General features: G+C 38.7%; 1 long non-coding RNA gene across 2 annotated transcripts in view; it reads left to right on the forward strand.

Annotated features, from left to right (window-relative positions):
* Positions 1–19,402, forward strand: part of LOC309964648 — a 40,230-nt gene that overhangs the window by 1,179 nt on the left and 19,649 nt on the right. The window contains exons 2-3 of one of the 2 annotated variants that reach the window (XR_014326358.1): positions 3,550–3,604; positions 14,937–15,139. This is a non-coding gene — a long non-coding RNA (uncharacterized lncRNA). Of the gene's footprint in view, positions 1–3,549; positions 3,605–14,936; positions 15,140–19,402 lie in introns of those variants that run through there. The other variant, XR_014326357.1, reaches the window with a different exon arrangement.

Raw genomic sequence — 19,402 nt, forward strand, 5'->3', positions numbered from 1 at the left:
TGTTTTCTTTTGTTTTCACAGCACCTAGCATAATGCCTAGCACATATTAAGAGCTTAATAAATAGTGTTAAATGAATGATTAAATAAATGATCATTTAAAATGATTATATAGCACATAAACATTTTGATAGTTCTTTTCTACATATCTCTATATATTCATGTGCCTCACACATATATATAATAAATATATCTTTTTTAAAAGTAAAATCATATTAAACTGTTTTATACTAGACATAAAAAGTTGTGGCCATCTTCACATGTCCATAAGTAATAATCTATATTATTTAAAATAGTTGTGTAGTATTCAGTTGTGTGGAAATACAATAATTTACTTAACTATGGGTGGGCAATTAGATTATTTCTAAGTTTTTGCTATTATAAAAATACTGTAGGGCTTCCCTGGTGGCACACTGGTTGAGAGTCTGCCTGCCGATGCAGGGGACGCGGGTTCGTGCCCCGGTCCGGGAAGATCCGACATGCCGCGGAGTGGCTGGGCCCGTGAGCCATGACCGCCGAGCCTGCGTGTCCGGAGCCTGTGCTCCGCAACGGGAGAGACCACAACAGTGAGAGGCCTGCGTACCGCAAAAAAAAAAAAAAAACCAAAAAGAACAAAACTATAATGAATATTCTTGTACATGCACACATTTTGTGTACTTTCCTGATTACCTCCTTATGATGAATTCATGGAAATAGAATTGCAGGTCCAAAGGGAACCCACATTTTCAATCATGATATATATGGCTAAATAGCAAAAAAAAAAAAAAATGAAAAGCTATATCAGTATATTTTCTAGAGTGCCTGAGAATACACTTTCTTTATACCTTCACCAATACTGGATAGTGTACGAACTTTTTACCTTCCTCAAGTTGATAGGCAGAAAAAAACCCCAAAAAAACTCTTGCTGTAATTTTAGTTATATTTTTTTATTACTAATAAAAAAATCTTTTCATATATTTCTTGGCTCTTTATGTTACTTTTGTGAATTGCCATTTAATTCCTTTTCTCAATTTATTATTTTCTCATTTTCTCATTGATTTGTAGGAGCTCCCTGCCAAATGAGATATGTAGGGTGCAATTGCACAAAACTTTCCCACCACATGTTAAAACACATACTGTGGAGTTATTTCTTCCCTGCTCTGTGAATGAAATATGGCACAAATATCATGACTCTTCTGACATTCAAGTAAAAAAAAAGTTAACTAGGCAATTCAATAGCCTCAGATCAGTAGTTAATAAGTCCAGCATAATAATAACTGGCAGATAATAGCAAAGCCCTTTCCCTCCTCTAACCAGCTTGAGCCTGCCATGGTGAAAGGGGAATGGTTGACTTCTTCTCTATGTCCCAGCCTAAAATCTCTCTTCATGCCCCCTCCCACCACCACCAACTCGGTGGCCTTACTTCTCCCCAGATGAAATAGAGGAAAGGGCAAGAGAGTTCTTAACATGGCTAGTACAGTTCTGTTGATGCTCTCTGAGATCAGCAGGTGTTTACACTTGACTTGTTACTTTATGCATTCTTTGGAAACACTTCCATCCCCAGTGAGCAAATGTAAACAGTCCCTCACTTGCACTTGGGTAAATATATGTCATCTCGTCTAAAGTTCAGTGTCAGTTACTAGCATCTGTTGTATACACCTCCAGCTTCTTACTGTGGAGGTCTCCTCACACTTCCACTTGATCCTCGCCGGTAGCCCATATCTAACCGAAAGAAACACCCACGGAATGGCTTTGCCTCACATCTATGGGAGTATAGACTTTGACAAAATTGAAAACTCATCTTCACAGTTAGCCAACCAAAATTTCTTGCTGCCTAGATTCCACTAGAATGTTAGCTCTATGAAGGCAGAGGATTTTCATCTATTTAGTTCACCTCTGTAGTCACCTGTGCCTAGAATAGTGTCTATACTTAATAAGTGCTCTATAAGTATTGAATGAATGAGTTCCTCAGATATAAGCCAGACACTAATCCACCACCGTGACGCCCAGCTTAGGGGTCCTATATCTAATTTCCATTAAAGCCTCTCGCCCTAGGCATGAAGTGAGGAAATGGGTAGACAGTTAAAAGTGGCAAAAGCAGCCCCCCTCTGTTTTTTAATTTCTAATTTTGGTGGTCTTCCACTTTACTGTGGAATGTGGGAATAGTTGGCACTTTACTTTCCTTAGAGCCTCAGCCAAAACTGAGACAGAAAGTCCCATTTTAACATCCTGCTACACACATATAACAATAGTACTTATTTATTTACAGTTTGTCTCCATCTAGTAAATCAAGCCCCTGGAGGACAGGGACTGTGCTATATTTGTTTGTATAATATATATATCTAATGTATCATACAAGCTAGGTACTCAATAAAGTTTAGAATTCGTGGATGAGTAAGAGTACTTTAGCAGTAGCGATAATTCCAAATATATTGCAGATATTCCAATTCAAAGATTAAAGTACAAAACTCTGTTTATAGTACTCTTCTAGTAGAAATCTTTAAATTTGGAAATATTTATAGCAAAATGACAGATTTACTTGTACTTTAATGTCACTGTGCCAGATATTCTCTGCTGCCCCTATAGATCTGTGTCACCCTTTAGAGGTTACATCAGCAAGTTCCCTTCCCCTCTGGCTTCTGGTTGAGCTCAGCTGATGGAGAGCACTAGCAGGAGATCAAAAGGCAGTAGGAGACAGAGATTAGTGTATTACCCTCTCTCCCTCCACGTTGGCCAGGTTGGGATAATAAATACACTGCATCATCTCTTGCTGTTTCCCTCCTCACATTCTGATTATATCCTCTCAGTTGCCCCTTTTGAGTGTGCCATCTGTTTCTTGCTGGGACCCTGACAGATACAAAAATATTTTCAGTTTTTACAGGGTGCAGGAGGTATACACCAGTTTTTTTAATGTGAGAAAAATCTGTTATCTTTTCTTGAAGTTTAGTTTATATTATACTTCTAAGCACGTTAATATTGGTGGCTCTGAAATAGCTGGAAAATAGAACCTAAAATGATATATGCCCTTTCCTGTTTCTACCTGTTCAAATATATAGGAAAGAAGTCAGCTTACAGTTGGTTTTATATTTTTCCAATTATAAGAGGAATATACATTTATTTTAATTTTTTTCAAATGCAGACAGTATGAAAAATAATCCCATATAATCCACTAGGTAGAGAAAATTACTATTAGAAATTTAGTCATTTTCCCCCTACAATAATATCTATCAAAGAAGGGAGGAAAATTATCCTGATAATACATTTTCCAATATTTATAATATATAGTACATTGTCTTTGTGTGCATATGCATATTGTGGGGTGTGACTCATTCCATAGAAAGAAATATTGCATTTCTTTAGATCAACATGAATCTAACCCTGAGTTCTCATCCTGCCATGTTGGTAAGAAAGTCAATCTCAGTTATTATTGAGCATTTCCTCTCCATCCAGGATTGTACAAAGTTTCTAGGGCCTTAGTCATTGTGGAAATACCTGGAATTACCTCAAATTATTTGGTCGTCTGTCCACATTGATTTACTGCTGAGATTCCCTTTTGTGCCATCTTCCCTTCAGGTCTGAGGACTCCAGTATTTCTTACCACCCTGAGAACTCAAGAATCCGGAATCAAGTGAGTGAATTTGGCACCCCCTGCACCCAGGTGCAGCCTTCCTCTCTGAGGTTTTGTCACAGAGCAAGACAGGAGTCTTAGATGTTCACTCAACTTATGGGCTTCCATCTCCTAAATCCTGAGGAATCTCTCTTCCACGTCATCCTCAAAGGCATTCCTTTCTTTTTTTCCCCTTCTCATTTCACAATATAGGGAGAGCCTATATTTGTCTCCATGCAGCTTTTGCTTTTTGCCTTAGAGGAATCTGAGGTCTGGATACCTGCTTGAATGGGGTCAAGAAGCAGGGAGATAGGAGAAAACATAGAATTAATATCTCAACAAAATAAACTGCCACAAAAATTTGTATCCAATTATATATGCTTATTTTTAACCTGCTTTTTAATTTAAACATTACATCACAAACATTTCTTCATGTCACATGCTTTTAAATGTCTGTATAACCGGAAGGTATTCCATCATAAGAATGTATCATAATTTATTTAACCAACATTTGATAGCCTTTAGATAGCTCACTCTAAAGGTAGCCTTATCTGTATCCACTACAACCTTTTTTTTTTTTTTTTTTTAAATAGATACTCAGAAGCTAAGATTCTCTTTGGGTAAGAGCTAAAGCTTGGGATAGAGCAAATTGAAATTAATAGACATAATTTGGAAGATTAACACTTTAGAATTCTATTTAAAGTATATAAGATAATTTTCCTCCTCAGTGTGTGTGACCAAAAGACAGGCCTGTACAAAAGCCATTGGCATACTTGAGTTGTTGAGAAATGCTTTTTTTTTTCCAGAAATTAAGAAATTATTACAGAATGTCATCTAGATAGTTGAGTAACAATAAATGTTACATGTGCATAGGAAAGTTTCAACTTGGCTCTTATTCGAATTTATTTTTATTTAATTCTAAAAAATCCTGAAGTGACTAACAATGGTCTTTAAACAGAGTAGTGCCACTTTTCTGGCCTATTCTTTCTGCAAAATACCCTTACTGATCAATTTTGCAACTGCTGGTTAAAAATCAGGATGTACCCTGAGCCAAATCTTTAAATCATGCTTAAAGGAGCCTAAAGCCATTAAAACCCCAAGAGATCAAAATGTTTCTTCTATCCGTCTACAAGTGGGGCTCTGATACAAGAGCCACTGTGAATAATCCAGCCAATCACCTTCAACTCACAAAGCCACCAATATACTCATAGAAGGGAATGATGAAAAGGAAAGGTTTTCGAGTCAGATATTTCTCTTTAATTCAACAAATATTTGTCGATTACCTTACTATATGCCAAGCATTATTACTAAGATGCTGAGAATACCTCAGTAAACAAAACAGACAAAAATTCCTGAGGAAGAGTGGTATGGGATGAAATCAGAGAGGAAGTGGTTTGGGGGCTGCAGACAAGATAGGGCCTTTAGGCCACAATAAGGACTTTGACTCTGAGTGAGATAGAAAGCTACTAGAGGGTTTTGAACGGAGACATTTCAGGACTGACTTTATAAAAGGGCCAAGGAGGTTAACAAGATCAAGCCTACAGTAATCTAAGTGAGAGATGACAATGGCTTGGACCAGAGTTGTAATGGTGAGATTGTAGGAAGTAGTTGGATTCTGGGTATATTTTGAAGACAGAGCCAACAGCGCTTTGCTAATGGATTGGATGTGACATGTAAGAGAAAGAGAAGTTTCAAAATGGCTAACGTTTTTGGCCTGAGCAAATGGAAGAAAAAAGTTGCAATGAAATGTGACAAAGGAGAGATGGGAGGAGTAGGTTTGGGGGAAAAGATGATGGATATGGTTTTGTATATTTCAAGTTTGGGATGTCTCTTAGACATTCTAATGGAGATACGGAGTAGTAAGTTGGCATATGAGTTGGAGTTTAGTGGAGAGGTCCAGGATGGAGATCCAAAATTGGGGGTCATCATCGTAGAAGATTTATTCAGAGCCATGAGATTGGAGTGAGAATAGATAGGAGAGAATTCCAAGAACTGAAAGCTGGGGCATTCCACTTTTAAGGCAGAACTGGGTTTGTATTTAAGCCTAGCTACTTACAAGCTCTGAGACTTTCAATGACTTATTTCACCTTTCTGAACTTTTGTTTTGTTGTTGTTCTTGTTCTCGTTGCTTAAACCTGTAAAATCGAGATCATATTGACCAGTATCTTTTATGATTATTGTGATAAGTGAATTTCTCATTTAAAGTGCTTAGCACACTGCCTGGCACATGGTAAATAGTCAGTAAATATTACCTACTATTATTATTACTTTTAAAACCAGCATTTGTCTTCCAAAATGTTGCTGACTTCCTTAGTGATAATATGCTCATATAATCAATATAGTGGCAATGCCTGCTATTTATTTGGATAAAAAGTGACAAATTGGAAGTATACAGTGAACCACTCCCTCCCCCCATATCTAATACCTTAAATAAGATACACTTTTAGCCAAGAGTAAAGCCGAGAGGTTTTTCAACTTGTTAGTTTTTGAAGTCCTCTTAACTGTTTAATTTTGCATTAATCTCTTTTGAAAAATTTTAGGTACTTTTATTTAGCTGCCAAGATCTATGAAACACAATTATAGAGACTCTCCTTTAAAGTTTTGGCATTTAGTATGGCTGACTGCTACAAAAATAAAAACATGGTTGGTGAAGTTTGAAATAAGGACGCCCTTCTTTAACACATTTGAATAATCATTTGATCTGGAAATTATTTCATCCTTTATTTAAAAACGTCTTTTAATTTTCAAAATAGATGGCATCTTATTGCCCTAACAAAATAAAATATATTCTGATCTCATTTTCATAGAAATAACTCTGAGATTGTTTGGAAAACTACTTTCTATATTAAAAACAGGCATTTCTTCCTTTAATGGGCCAAAGCCAGCCTTTTTTTGTTGTCAGAGTGGCTTCAGAATTTCTTTTCCTTTGGCCTGTTGCTGAGGTGGCAAGGGTAACCATTGAGAAACAAAAGAATAGAGACATTTTAGAGTGGAAAGAGCATTCTTATAAATAAGGCAAAATTTTTCACTTGTTATAGTTCTTTTTCTTTCCTCGCTACAAGAGAGAAAAAAAGTCAATCCCTAGTCTACCAGTAGGCTAGTAATTCCTTAGATCATAATAAAAGTAATGTGCCCTTTAACACCAATATTTTCTAGAGTTGAAGTCCAAAGTTATGTGCGCAATTCCCTCCTCTGCTGCTAGGTGGCAATTAATGCCTTGGAGAGAAAAAAATCCCCACCCATCCCTTCCCCCCTTCACCTTCCCCACCCAGAAAGATACGTGCATTTTCTTTTCCTTAAGGTAAGAATTCTCTTAAGGATAATATTCTCTTTCCTGCTTTGTTTTGTCCAAGTGAATTTACATTCACCTTTTCCTTTCATTGTTAAGAGTAACACATACAAATCCACCACAGACTGCTATAGCTAGGGAAGAATAGATCGTATCTCTTAAAGAGGGTGGTTTCCAAACAGAGTGTATGTTCGTGAGTGATATAGAGTAGGAAGTTGCTATAATTTCCCTGCAGAGTTTTGTTTTTCTCAATTTTAATAAAGAAAAATTTCCTGTGAAAGGAATTACAATTGGCCCACGTTAACGTTATGCCAAATGTTATATAATTAAATAGAAAATAAAAATGAAGAAAGAAGATAATTTTAAAGACCTAAAAGCAATTTCAGTGTGGTGAAACTGCTTTTCCAAGTGAACTATAGGAAAAACAAAGAATTCTTCATGAGAGTCACAGAGCGGTACTATATAAAAAATAGAATTTTTTTTTTCCTCAGATAACCTACCCAGATTTATCTATTCCTAGCAAAGTTATTTAAAGACTACACATAGCTTCTATGTATTTATAAGTCTAGTGAATCTGGTCTACATCCTTTTTAAAATATGTTTAATCGAGGACGTTGCTTTTCATGACCTTCTTTGCTGGAAGAGTATATGTAGTGGGTGTTTGTTTTATATAAAATTCAAAATATCAAATCCCTGTTCAAAGAAGACTCTCAGTTTGGGTCTTAAACCAAAGAGACTCTCCCCAGGCTGAACTTAATGAAGCCAAACACCAAAAAAGAAAAGCTGCTTCTGGCATTCTAGGCCTTCCCTGCATCCAGATGGCCTGTCTGTAGCCTAGCCAGAGCCAAACCCTTCCTGCTGCTGGCCTTGGATGACAGCCCCAGGCTACACCAGCTTCCATACCCTTTTAACTCTTCAGTGTCCAAGATTTTTAAGAAAAGATGGGACTTCCAATGTGAATTGGGCTGAAAGGGTAAATCAAGTTTTCAGCTTGAAGTTTAGTTTATAAAATTTTTATCCACATCCCCTCCTCCCTCCCCTCCCATAGGCTCCCTGCCACAGTAGCTCAGTCAGCCATCTGGCATCAGAGGAGCACCGTTTGGAAGACAGTGTGTGTGTGGGCAGCCTGCAGGTGAGGACAGGGCTGCCAAGGCAGACCATGCGGTTTGTCCTGTGCCTACACCCAATACCTGACTTGTGCCTTTCCAGAGCATTAGTATACACACAGCAGTCCTGCTGTTTAGGGTGGGGGTAATTTCAAAAAGTATTTTTTAAAATAACTCGTTCACTAGACTTAAGTTCAGCAAACAAGCGTGCATAAATGGGAGATATAAAATGACCATGCATGGATTTAAGTGAGAACTTCTCTGAAGTCGTTGTACCAGAAAAACAAACCTACTCTGTTTTAAAAGTATCCTTGGAAGTCTTTCTAGAGGCAGCCATTGTTTTCATCTTGGGTTTTCAAAGGTTTGGGAATTTCACCAGAAGGTAATACACAAAGCAAACTTTACACTTGAAGGTAGAATTTCCCTATGGTTTTGCTTTTCTCTACATAGAGAGATGTAATTAACTGATTTGTAAGGGTGCTTCTCCGTTGGCCAGAATAGATATTTTCAGATGAAAGCCTATGTCACTTTCCTTCTTATTTTTGAATCTCATTTCTGTGCTTACTGTTATTTTTAATTATTATTATTATGCCTGTTGCCAAGCTATTCCACTTTCCACAGAGTTGATTAGAGACCTGAGAAATCCAGGCCAACATAAAGTCCTGGTTTCCAGATCAGACTACATGAACAAAGAAAAACAAAAACAAAAACAGCAAAAGTGCTAGTTTTTACAACACTCTTAAAGAAAACAAAATTTAAAAGTCCAAAAAGGAGCCTAGAGCTGTAGAGGATGGAGTTTAAAAACAGGAACCCGCAAACCGGTTTGCAGGGCAGAAATAGAGACACAGATGTAGAGAACAAACGTATGGACACCAAGCGGGGGAAGTGGCGGGAGGGGGGTGGGTGGGGTGTGATGAACTGGGAGATTGGGATTGACATGTATACACTGATGTGTATAAAACTGATGACTAATAAGAACCTGCAGTATAAAAAAATAAATAAAATTGTAAAATTAAAAAAAAAAACAAAAACAAAACAGGAACCCACAGAAGGAAGAATGAAAGGATAAAAAAACCATGGAGTACTGAGATGAAAATAAAGTATATAAAAGAGAGAATAAAAATAGATCTGATATATCTGGTGCTTTGCAGCGTTTAGCCTGGAGTGCTGGGTGGCTCCTCCGAGCAGCAGAACTGACCTCAACAGCTGACATAAAAAGGCACTCTGGGGCTTCCCTGGTGGCGCAGTGGTTGGGAGCCCGCCTGCCGATTCAGGGGGCGTGGGTTCGTGCCCCGGTCCGGGGGGATCCCGCATGCCGCGGAGCGGCTGCGCCCGTGAGCCAAGGCCGCTGAGCCTGCGCGTCCGGAGCCTGTGCTCCACGGCGGGAGAGGCCACAGCAGTGAGAGGCCCGCGTACCGGGGGGGGGAAAAAAAAAGGGCACTCTGGCACCTGCTTCCGGTTTGTGGCTTCAGAACCAAAATCCTTCCCTTGACCCTCTCCATCCGCCTAGCTCTGTTCAGACCTTCACTCCCCTGGTTTCAGCTTTACTACTTGCTTCTGTGCATTTGCCTGGCTCTCAAATGCAGAAGGTTGTCTTCTGTGCCACGACCTTGTCTCTCTTCAACTAAGATGATGAAAATTGGGACTCGCCATCCAGCTATGTTGTCTCAGGCCATCTTGGGCAATATTCCTCCCCGTTGGACCCAGTCCTCAGGATTCTCCCTTCTGTGAAGAACACAGTGAGCTAGACAGGCATTTTGGAAAGATCTGTCCTCAGGGGCGATAGGATATCACTTCTGGTTTAATGCACATTTCCAGAATATAAGCTGAGATCATCTAAATGCAGAAAGAGCAAAAAGGTCCATCAGTTCTGACCATAAATGTCTAATAACTGATAATAATAACTGATGGATTGCAATTGGATTTTCACAGAACAATAAAATACTACTCCCACCAGAAAGTAAATGTGAGAAAAAATTTTACAAAGGAAAAAAAGAAACTGACACATGGAGTTAGATGTCAACTTTTCTTCTTAGAAAATCTGAAGAAAAGTCCAGTTAAAGGGGAACATCATTTAGAATAAATCATCTAATGTTAGTTTAATGCTCTTTTTTTTTAAATGTGCATTTTATTTCTGAGAAAAGAATTTTACTTCCCTTTTCAATTTGAGGAGGGGGGCAAAAACTTGGGAGCATCATTCCTGTGTTCTAGTGTCAAAAGAAAATTGTTGGCATGAGAAATGTTACGAATTTATGAAAAACAATAATTTTCTCCCCTAATTAGAATGTGGTTTTTCACTGTTTTTCCCCATCACCGAGAGAGTATATGTATAAAAACCCAGCATCCTTGCACACAACCCTTTGACTAGATTTCACAACTCTAGTTCTATGCTAATAAGAAGTCTTTATTTAGTTTCAGTCTTTCCAAATAAGCCTGTAAGTTTCTGAAGCAGCACATGCCAGTTTGGTCCTCTCTGTCCTCTCTCCCTTGACCCCCGGCTGAAACCTGGCCTGTTCACCTAAAAAGGTGAAGCTAGACCCTGTTCTACAGAGCATTTTTGTCTTTATGGGGCCCCATAAAACCGTGGGGACTCGACTCCAGCCCAGCGAGGAGATAGAGACTGGCCGCCATCTAGTTCAGCTGGCTCAAGAGAAGTCAGCTTCCTCGTCCTCTCACAGACAGTCCCTTCCGTGCTGACCTTTGACTAACTGGCAGGGCTCTTGAGCTCTGACTCTGCTTCCTCTCTGCCCACACTCTTTTTCCCCACATTGTCAGTCGGTCCTTCTTGGAAGGGGGAAGAACCTGAGGAAAAGGTGCTGGGAAGAGGAAAATTGGAAGTCCTGACATTCAAGCCCCTAAGGATTATTTTCCCTTCCTTGATTAAGGTTTACTGTTCATTTAAATGGATATCAACACAAGACTTGCAAAATTTGGAAGGAAATCCAGAAAAGAGGGGATATATGTGTACATATAGCTGATTCACTTTGCCGTACAGCAAAAACTAACACAACATTGTAAAACAACTATACCCCAATAAAAAATTAATTAAAATTTTTTTAAAAAAATTAAATAAAACTATACCCCCCAAAAAAATTAATTAAAAAAATTGCAAAATTTGCAGAAACAGAGAATTTAGCATGTTCTATGCATCAGGGTAGATAGCTTACATATTTCAGGAGACTATGTTAGCCCTTCTGCAAATATCCAATAGTATTTTATTTATTTTTTTCAACACATGGATTCTTTTAAATTGAAGTATAGTTGATTTACAGTGTTGTGTTAGTTTCAAGTATACAGCAAAGCAACACATGGACTTTGTTGGAACACAATTCAGTCCATAATATTACTTAATACAGTGGCAAAGATACAATTTCACATGCTTTCTGGTCATAAGCTAGGTGGTTTCACTCTGTTATCTAATTACAAACTCACCAACAGGCAAATTTTGATTTTTTTTTTTTAAATAGACACTTTATTATTATACACAGGTGATAAAATCCCAGACTTACTATAAGGCACATAAATATACACCCTGCTAAATATTTAATATTATCAAACTTGTACAGCTTGAGCATCCTGTAGTCTTTTAAAAATGGCATATTTAATGCAAATTTTGCAAACATTTTGCTTTCCTTTTATAATTATTATGATCTGTAGTTCCACTGTGTAGAAATAGATTCCAGGAAAAATTACAATGCATATAGACAATGGTCAAATAGCTTAAAGAATTTGATGCTGGGGCTTCCCTGGTGGCGCAGTAGTTAAGAATCCACCTGCCAATGCAGGGGACACGGGTTCAAGCCTTGGTCTGGGAAGATCCCACATGCCACAGAGCAACTAAGTCCATGTGCCACAACTACTGAGCCTGCACTCTAGAGCCCACCAGCCACAACTACTGAGCCTGTGTGTCACAACTACTGAAGCCAGCATGCCTAGAGCCTGTGCTCCGCAACAAGAGAAGCCACTGCAATGAGAAGCTCACGCACCGCGATGAAGAGTAGACCCCGCTTGTCGCAACTAGAGAAAGCCTGCATGCAGCAACAAAGACCCGTTTAAAAAATTTTTTTAAAGGTAAAGAATATAGAGGAACAATCGTAAAATTGTAAAAGTCCCTTTACAATTGTAAAAGCAAAGATCTGATTGTATTTTCCTGATTTTTCTTCCCCTTTGATGACTTCACTGTTGGTGCCTCAGCTGCATGTATGGCATCTCTCCTCCTGCTGACTTTGTACAAAAAAATTCCCTCCCTCATTTGGGGATGTTTGTAACCCTTTCATCTAGCCCACTCTATTTACCTTCCAAAAGCTGGCATTCAGCTGAAACCAGAGGAAAAAAAAAGTCTTTTCCCAGTTTGTTGGCAACTTGTTGAAGGCAATTGACTGCTTTTCAATAGAAAACATTTCCTTCCCCTATCGTGTCACCTCTACCCCTTAAAACACTTTCCAGAGCTCTGGCTGAGCCCTCCCTGGATTGCCAAACAATGGTTTCCTTTTAAATAAAGCAGCTGGTGTCATACATAGGTATTTTCTTAAGAAAAGAATCATTGATTTCCGCCCATAATGTGTACATAGTAAAGAGCACCACAGAACTGGAAGGGGCTTCCCAATTCAATCCCACCCATGAATTTTACAGGGGAGGAAACTGAGACCCAGGGAAGTAAGGGTATAGTCCAATTTCTAGATCAAAGATTCCTCCCTTTTCTGTAACCTGGATCACCTTGTCAAACTGGTGAAGCCTGTGGATTCCCTCTCAGAAGAATGTTTTTAACAACATAAAATAATGTACAGTACATGAAGATGGACCCCTTCCTTATATCATGTACAAAAATAAACTCAAAATGGATCAAAATCCTAAACGTAAGAGCCAAAACAATACAATTCTTAGAAGAAGACATAAAAGTAAACCTTATGACTGTAGATTAGGCAATGGATTCTTTTATCTTTTTATTTTAAATTTATTTATTTTATTTATATTTATTTTTGGCTGTGTTGGGTCTTCATTGCTGCGTGCAGGCTTTCTCTAGTTGCGGTGAGTGGGGGCTACTCTTTGTTGCAGTGTGCGGGCTTCTCATTGCGGTGGCTTCTCTTGTTGCAGAGCACAGGCTCTAGGAGCACGGGCTTCAGCAGTTGTGGTGCACGGGCTTCAGCAGTTGTGGCACGTGGGCTCAGTAGTTGTGGCTTGTGGGCTCTAGAGTGTAGGCTCAGTAGTTGTGGCACACGGGCTTAGTTGCTCCGCAGCATGTGGGATCTTCCCGGACCAGGGCTCAAACCCGTGTGCTCTGCATTGGCAGGTGGATTCTTAACCACTGTGCCACCAGGGAAGCCCCTCTTTTGTCTTTTTAAAAACATCTTTATTGAAATATAATTCATATGCCATAAAATTCATCTATTTAAGGTATGTACAGTTTTAGTACATTTACAGAGTTGTACAACCATCACCATGATCTAATTTTAGAATCTAACTTTTTTTTTTAAACAATAAGGAGGATTTATTGGTTCATGTACAGGGATAATCAAACAATGACACCAAGGTGTGGATTTTTCTAAGCATGTCTGTTCTTTTCTTCTGCCATTTTTTTTTCTGAAGAAAAATTAGATCTGATAAGGGACTTGTATCCAGAATAAAGAACTCTTGCAGCTCAATAATTAATTAAAGAATGGGCAAAAGATTTGAATAGGCATTTCTCCAAAGAAGACATACCATGACCCATGGCCCATAACCATGTGAAAAAGTGCTCAGCGTCATTAACCATTAGGGAAATGCAAAGCAAAACCACAATGAGATACCACTTCATACCCGCTAGGATGGCTGTAATCAGAAAGCCATGCAATAACGAGTTGGAGAGGATATTGAGAAATCGGAACCCTCAAACACTGCTGGAGATGATATAAAATGGTGCAACCACTTTAGAAAACAGTCTGGCAATTCTTCAAAAGGTGAAACACAGAGTTACCATATGACCTAGCAATTCCACTCCTAGGTATAAACCCATTAGAAATGAAAACATAGCATATATCTACACAAACATTTGCACATGAATGCTCATAGCATTTCAGCTATTATTCATGATAGCTAAAAAGTGGAAACAACCTAAATGTCCATCAATATGAATAAACAAAATATGGTATAGCCATGCAATGAAATATTATATGGCAATAAAAAGAAATGAAGTCCTGGTACATGATACAACTTGGGTGAACCTTAAAAACATGCTAAGTGAGAGAAACCAGTCACAAAAGACTCATATTGTATGATCCCATTTATATGAAAGGTCCAGAATAGGCAAATTTATAAAGACAGAAAGTACATTAGTGGTTGCCAAGGGCTGAGGGATAGAAAGGAAAAGAGTAGGCAGTGACTGCTATTGAGTACAAGTTTCCTCTTGTGGTGATGAAAATATTCTAAACTTAGATTATAGTGATGGTTGCGTAATTCTGTGATTATATTAAAGCCTTTGAAATGTGCACTTTAAATGGGTGAATTTTATGTTATATGTATTATATCTCAATAAAGATGTTTTAAAAATACATAAGAATCCAAAGGAAACCAATTCCATCAAAATATAGTTATCAGAATATTAAAAAACAAATATATGATATAGTAATATATGTGCTTCTTTTTTAACGTGTTAAATTATAAGACGTAGCAGCAAGTCTATTAAGTACCATAATTTTGAAATAGTGATGAATAGATATTATATCTTGAGATATCTGCAACAAATGTGAAAGCAATAAGAAAATGTCTGACTTCTCGTGGTGAAAAATCATAAGTACTGCTAACACTCTGTGGTTTCTTGTCTACATTAATAATCAAAGGACTACATGGGCAATTTAAGCCTACAAATGGGAGGAAGTGAAAGATAGGGCAGAATTGGGAGAGCTCTTGAAGGAAATGCTAAATTTCAATTAGACATCGATGAAAATAATGATGTAATTTTTTTCCCCTTTTAAATTCACAGACATCCTGAATTCTGTCTATGGACAGAATGGACCTCCTGGGGATCCATCAAGAGAGTTAGTGAGAAAGCTGGTTTAAAATCCATGCCTCCTGACTTAGCTAAGTTCTCTATCTAATCCTACTCTTTTTTTTTCTCTCTTAATAAAGGGGATTAGGTGGAAAAGAATGAATTTTATTTAAACTGCTAGAGTGAGTCAGTTCTAAAACGAGAGGGACCCAAGGGTTGCTTGTGTGGAAGTTTCTAAAGAATAAAAAGGTTTTGAACTCTGACCCTCCCCTTCCTACTCCATTCCTGCCCCACACACACAACCACCACCACCCATGCAACCCATATACACCACAACTACAAAATGATAATATAATTACTATATTTCAATAGTAGACGTCGATTTAGAAAAGTAATTGTTGTTTAGAGCTCTAGTGGAATTTGACGTTTTCTCAGAGGGAATATTTTTAAGAATTCACTTTTGAATGCCTGGTGAGGCAGAAAATCTGCCAGCAGAGATTGAATCTGTTGGAAATAGAGTGGGGTAACTGAGCTCAAATCACTGATTTTAGATTTTGCAGAAATTTATTCACTTTTCAATTTAGGGAGGAGCTTACCAGGGCAGACCATCTTAAGAGATAGCTGCTGATACACACGTGGTCACTAAGAAGTGGAATGGAAGAAAACAGACACAATCAAGTTGTTTGTCTTCATTCTATTCAAATGACTGTAAATATCAGATGATTACAATATGTACACACAGATGGAGTAAATCATTTTTTAAAATGAGAATAGAATGTGTGACATTCCGGCCATTATTTGAAACCTGGGGCAAGGAGGTTTTTGGGTCCTCCTTTTAACTGTGCCTTCTTTCCAAATCGCCTCCACCATGTAATGTAGTACTGCCTGATAGAGTAATATATAGAACCTGGACCATGGTTTGCAACTGGGCATTAAGACTGGTGGTCACTTGAGTATGGGAACTTATTAAAAGGTTAGATAAACCCTGATTATATTTTCTGAATTAAAAAAATAAAAAGGACATATTTTGCCTATGGGATTTTATAGTTCTCTCTGGTGTCAAAAATTCTCTCGGAAATATACTTCATATACCAAAACACTAGTGTCTAAAGGACAAAATATTTAAAATTGACACTATCTGGAAAACCCAGGTTGAATGGCCATCATAGTTACAGATATCCCAGATCAAGTGAATTGTAAGTGCAAAATGGATAGGAATTGGGGACGGTCCAGAACAAGATCATCAGTCAGGATTCCAAACCATTGCAAAGTCATGAGATTAGAACCCAGCAGTCAAGGTCCAGAGATCCAGGTTCTCATTCAGAGCAAGGATCAGGCAAGCCACTGGTCAGAAGCCAATAGAAGAGAGGCAACTGCTGAACTCAAAGACTCTGGGGAATGAAGGTAGGTAGCTAAGTATCCAGGGTAATGACCCAGTAAGGGGAGCTCTCCAGGCACTGATAGAGAGGGGTAAGTAGGTAAGACAGACAACCTGAGATGTGGTAACAGAACAGCTCCTGCCTCAGGTCTAAAGATTTGCTGATTCTGACTGGGAAAGAACTTAGTCCCTACAAGGCTAACCTGAACCTGCAAATGGAAGGAGGGGAGAGATGGGGCGGAGGTTGGGGAGTAGAGGAGAGGAAGGTGGAGCATCAGCTGCTTTTGGTGGGCAAGATCTTGGCAAATTACTATATATACACATGGTTATTTATAAATAATAATGTTAACAGCAGCAACAATTATTATAGCTGATATATAGCTCTTAAGTGTTACTGTTGTTAGCACTTGACATATGTTAATTTATTTAACCTTTACAACATGTCTATTAAGTGGTACTCTTCCTGGAAGGGGGACCTGCTCCAGGGCCCGAGAGTAGACTCTCGTCTAACACTTGGAAATGAATTGTCGGAGGAGACACATGTGCTGACAGAGCGAAGGACTTTACTGGGAAGGGGCACCCGGGCAGTCAGAGAGCAGCAGGGTGAGGGAACCAGGAGAACTGCTCTGCCATGGGGCTCACAGTCTCAGGTTTTATGGTAGTGGGGTTAGCTTTCTGGGTTGTCTCTGGCCAATCATCTTGCCTGTGCCCATATTTGCTCGAGTTCAAGGCCCTTCCTCAGTCAGGATGGGTTCCAGTGTGAGTGTTTCAAAAACGTTGGCAGGATATATTGTGGGCTGGCGTCTCCTCCCTCCTTTTGGCCCCTTCCAAATTATCCTCGTTAGTTTTTGGTGGCAGCACCATGTTCCTTATCAGGACCTCCTGTTGTGAGACAACTCATGCAAGCGGTTATTATCGTGCCTGGCCAAGGCGGGTGATTTCAGTAAATGGTTCCCTAATAATACTATTATTATGTTCTTTATGCAAAAGAGAAAACAGACACAGAAGAGTTAAGTGATTCCTCCAAGTTCAAATAACTAGTGAGTGGTAGAAGTGGGATTGCACGGGTTTCAGTCTTCCTCACTACTCCATAGCCCTCTCAGTTGTGTGTGTAGATGTATATGTGTTTGTGTGGAGTATACATACCTATACACACAGGTGTGTGTGTGTGTACACATTATGTGTATATTTACATGCACACACACATGCACATTTATAGACACAGTGGTGTGCTGGAGCCAAATGTACACACCTCTTCCAAACTCCACGTTCATTATCATCATATTGGTAGCTTGAAATTGGCCATGGTAGGAGTATGTACAGCAAGGAAATTCACAAAGGCAATAAATCAGGATTTATTTGAAGGGCTGACTTACCACCATACCACAGGGTATACATATCACATAGATACACCCATATCATATTGATAGGCATATATAACATATGTAACCAAAAACATAAATAAATTCCTATTATAAGCCACAAATATGTTAAAAATAGTCAAATGTCAAGCAAAGTATAAAAATACTAAGTATAAGACTGTGTAATAACTTTACTTTCCCTCACACCCAGCCTGTATTGGTTAAAAGATCAAATAAAAAGATTTCTTTAGAAGATACTTGCTATAGGACTGCCCTGGTGGTGCAGTGGTTAAGACTCCACCTGCCAATGCAGGGGACATGGGTTTGATCCCTGGTCCAGGAAGAGCCCGCATGCCACAGAACAACTAAGCCTGTGCTCCACAACTACTGAGCCTGTGCTCTAGAGCCTGCCAGCCACAGCTACTGAAGCCCGTGTGCCGCAACACTGAAGCCCACGTGTCTAGAGCCCATGCTCCGCAACAAGAGAAGCCACCGCAATGAGAAGCCCGCTCACTGCAACGAAGACCCAACACAGCCAAAAAATAAATTTAAAAAATGTTTAAAAAAAGAAGATACTTGCTATACAATGTTAAATTTTGGTATAGAAAAATGCTTTGGTACTACTATGTAGACAACATTACGTGATAGGTCCCTGTCAGTCCTAGATCCGCTATGTTGCTAAAAGAAAAATACTGATTTAAAAAAAACCCAACCCTGATGTTCGTGATTACTGTTTTTCAATTAGACTCATGACAGAATCAGTACTGAAAAAGATACATTACAATGTCTATGGCTTTTAATGAAATGTGCCTATGGGTTGCTGTGAATTTTAATATGAAATTCATTGCCTGGGATCTGAACAACTTTTGTTGTTTAACTGGATAACATCCTTCAGATGGGGATTAACTTCTTTTGCTCAATATTTATTATTGTTTCATCCAGAATGAAATGGGAACTGTAAGCATTTTGATAAGTGGACTAAAAGGCTTCTAAATCTCACTCTAGCCTCTTGGAATAAGCCCCATTATGTGCAGTAATCTGATTTTATAATTTCAGGCAGTGAAAACCAAACCAAAAGAGATGTTCTTGCCACCTCATACAACACGTAGGCAACAGGATCCAAGGGCACACTCTCCTGCGCCCTTGGATCCTTCTTGCCAAATGAGTTTCACAGAGTGTGTGCAATGCTGGAGGTCTGGCCATGAGGACGAGAACAGGTTCTGTCCTGATGCTCCAATTGCAGTAGGATGGAGTCAGTAGGTGACATGGGACTGGGTCTTTTTTTTTTTTTTTTTTTTTTGTCTTAGCAGAACAAAACATGTTAATTCTAAGCCTCATGTTCCTCTAATGCCTGGTGTTCTGTCTTTAACAAAAATGTGTCTTGGGTGAAATGGTCATCTGAACAGATTCTGAGCACAGTCTTTACTTGTTATCATGCTGAGAGGCAGTGGACACCATATGACTGCCCTCTGGGGCTATAACTGCATCTCTTCATCTCAAAGGACAGAACTGAACACAACTAGCTTATTATTATTATTTCAAGTTTACATAAATACAAAAAGCGTTGTTATGCATGAGCGGGAGGAAAGCAAATCTCAAAGTAAATATATTCATGTATTTCATAAACATTCATGTGCTTCATAAATAGTCAAGGAATCAAATAAAAATAAAAGCACAACTTGATAGAAACATTATGTTAAGTTTTACTCCCAAACCAGTTG

This window comes from Leucopleurus acutus (genome assembly GCF_964270905.1).
Source record: "Leucopleurus acutus genome assembly, chromosome: 8".
NCBI classification, from domain to species: domain Eukaryota; kingdom Metazoa; phylum Chordata; class Mammalia; order Artiodactyla; family Delphinidae; genus Leucopleurus; species Leucopleurus acutus.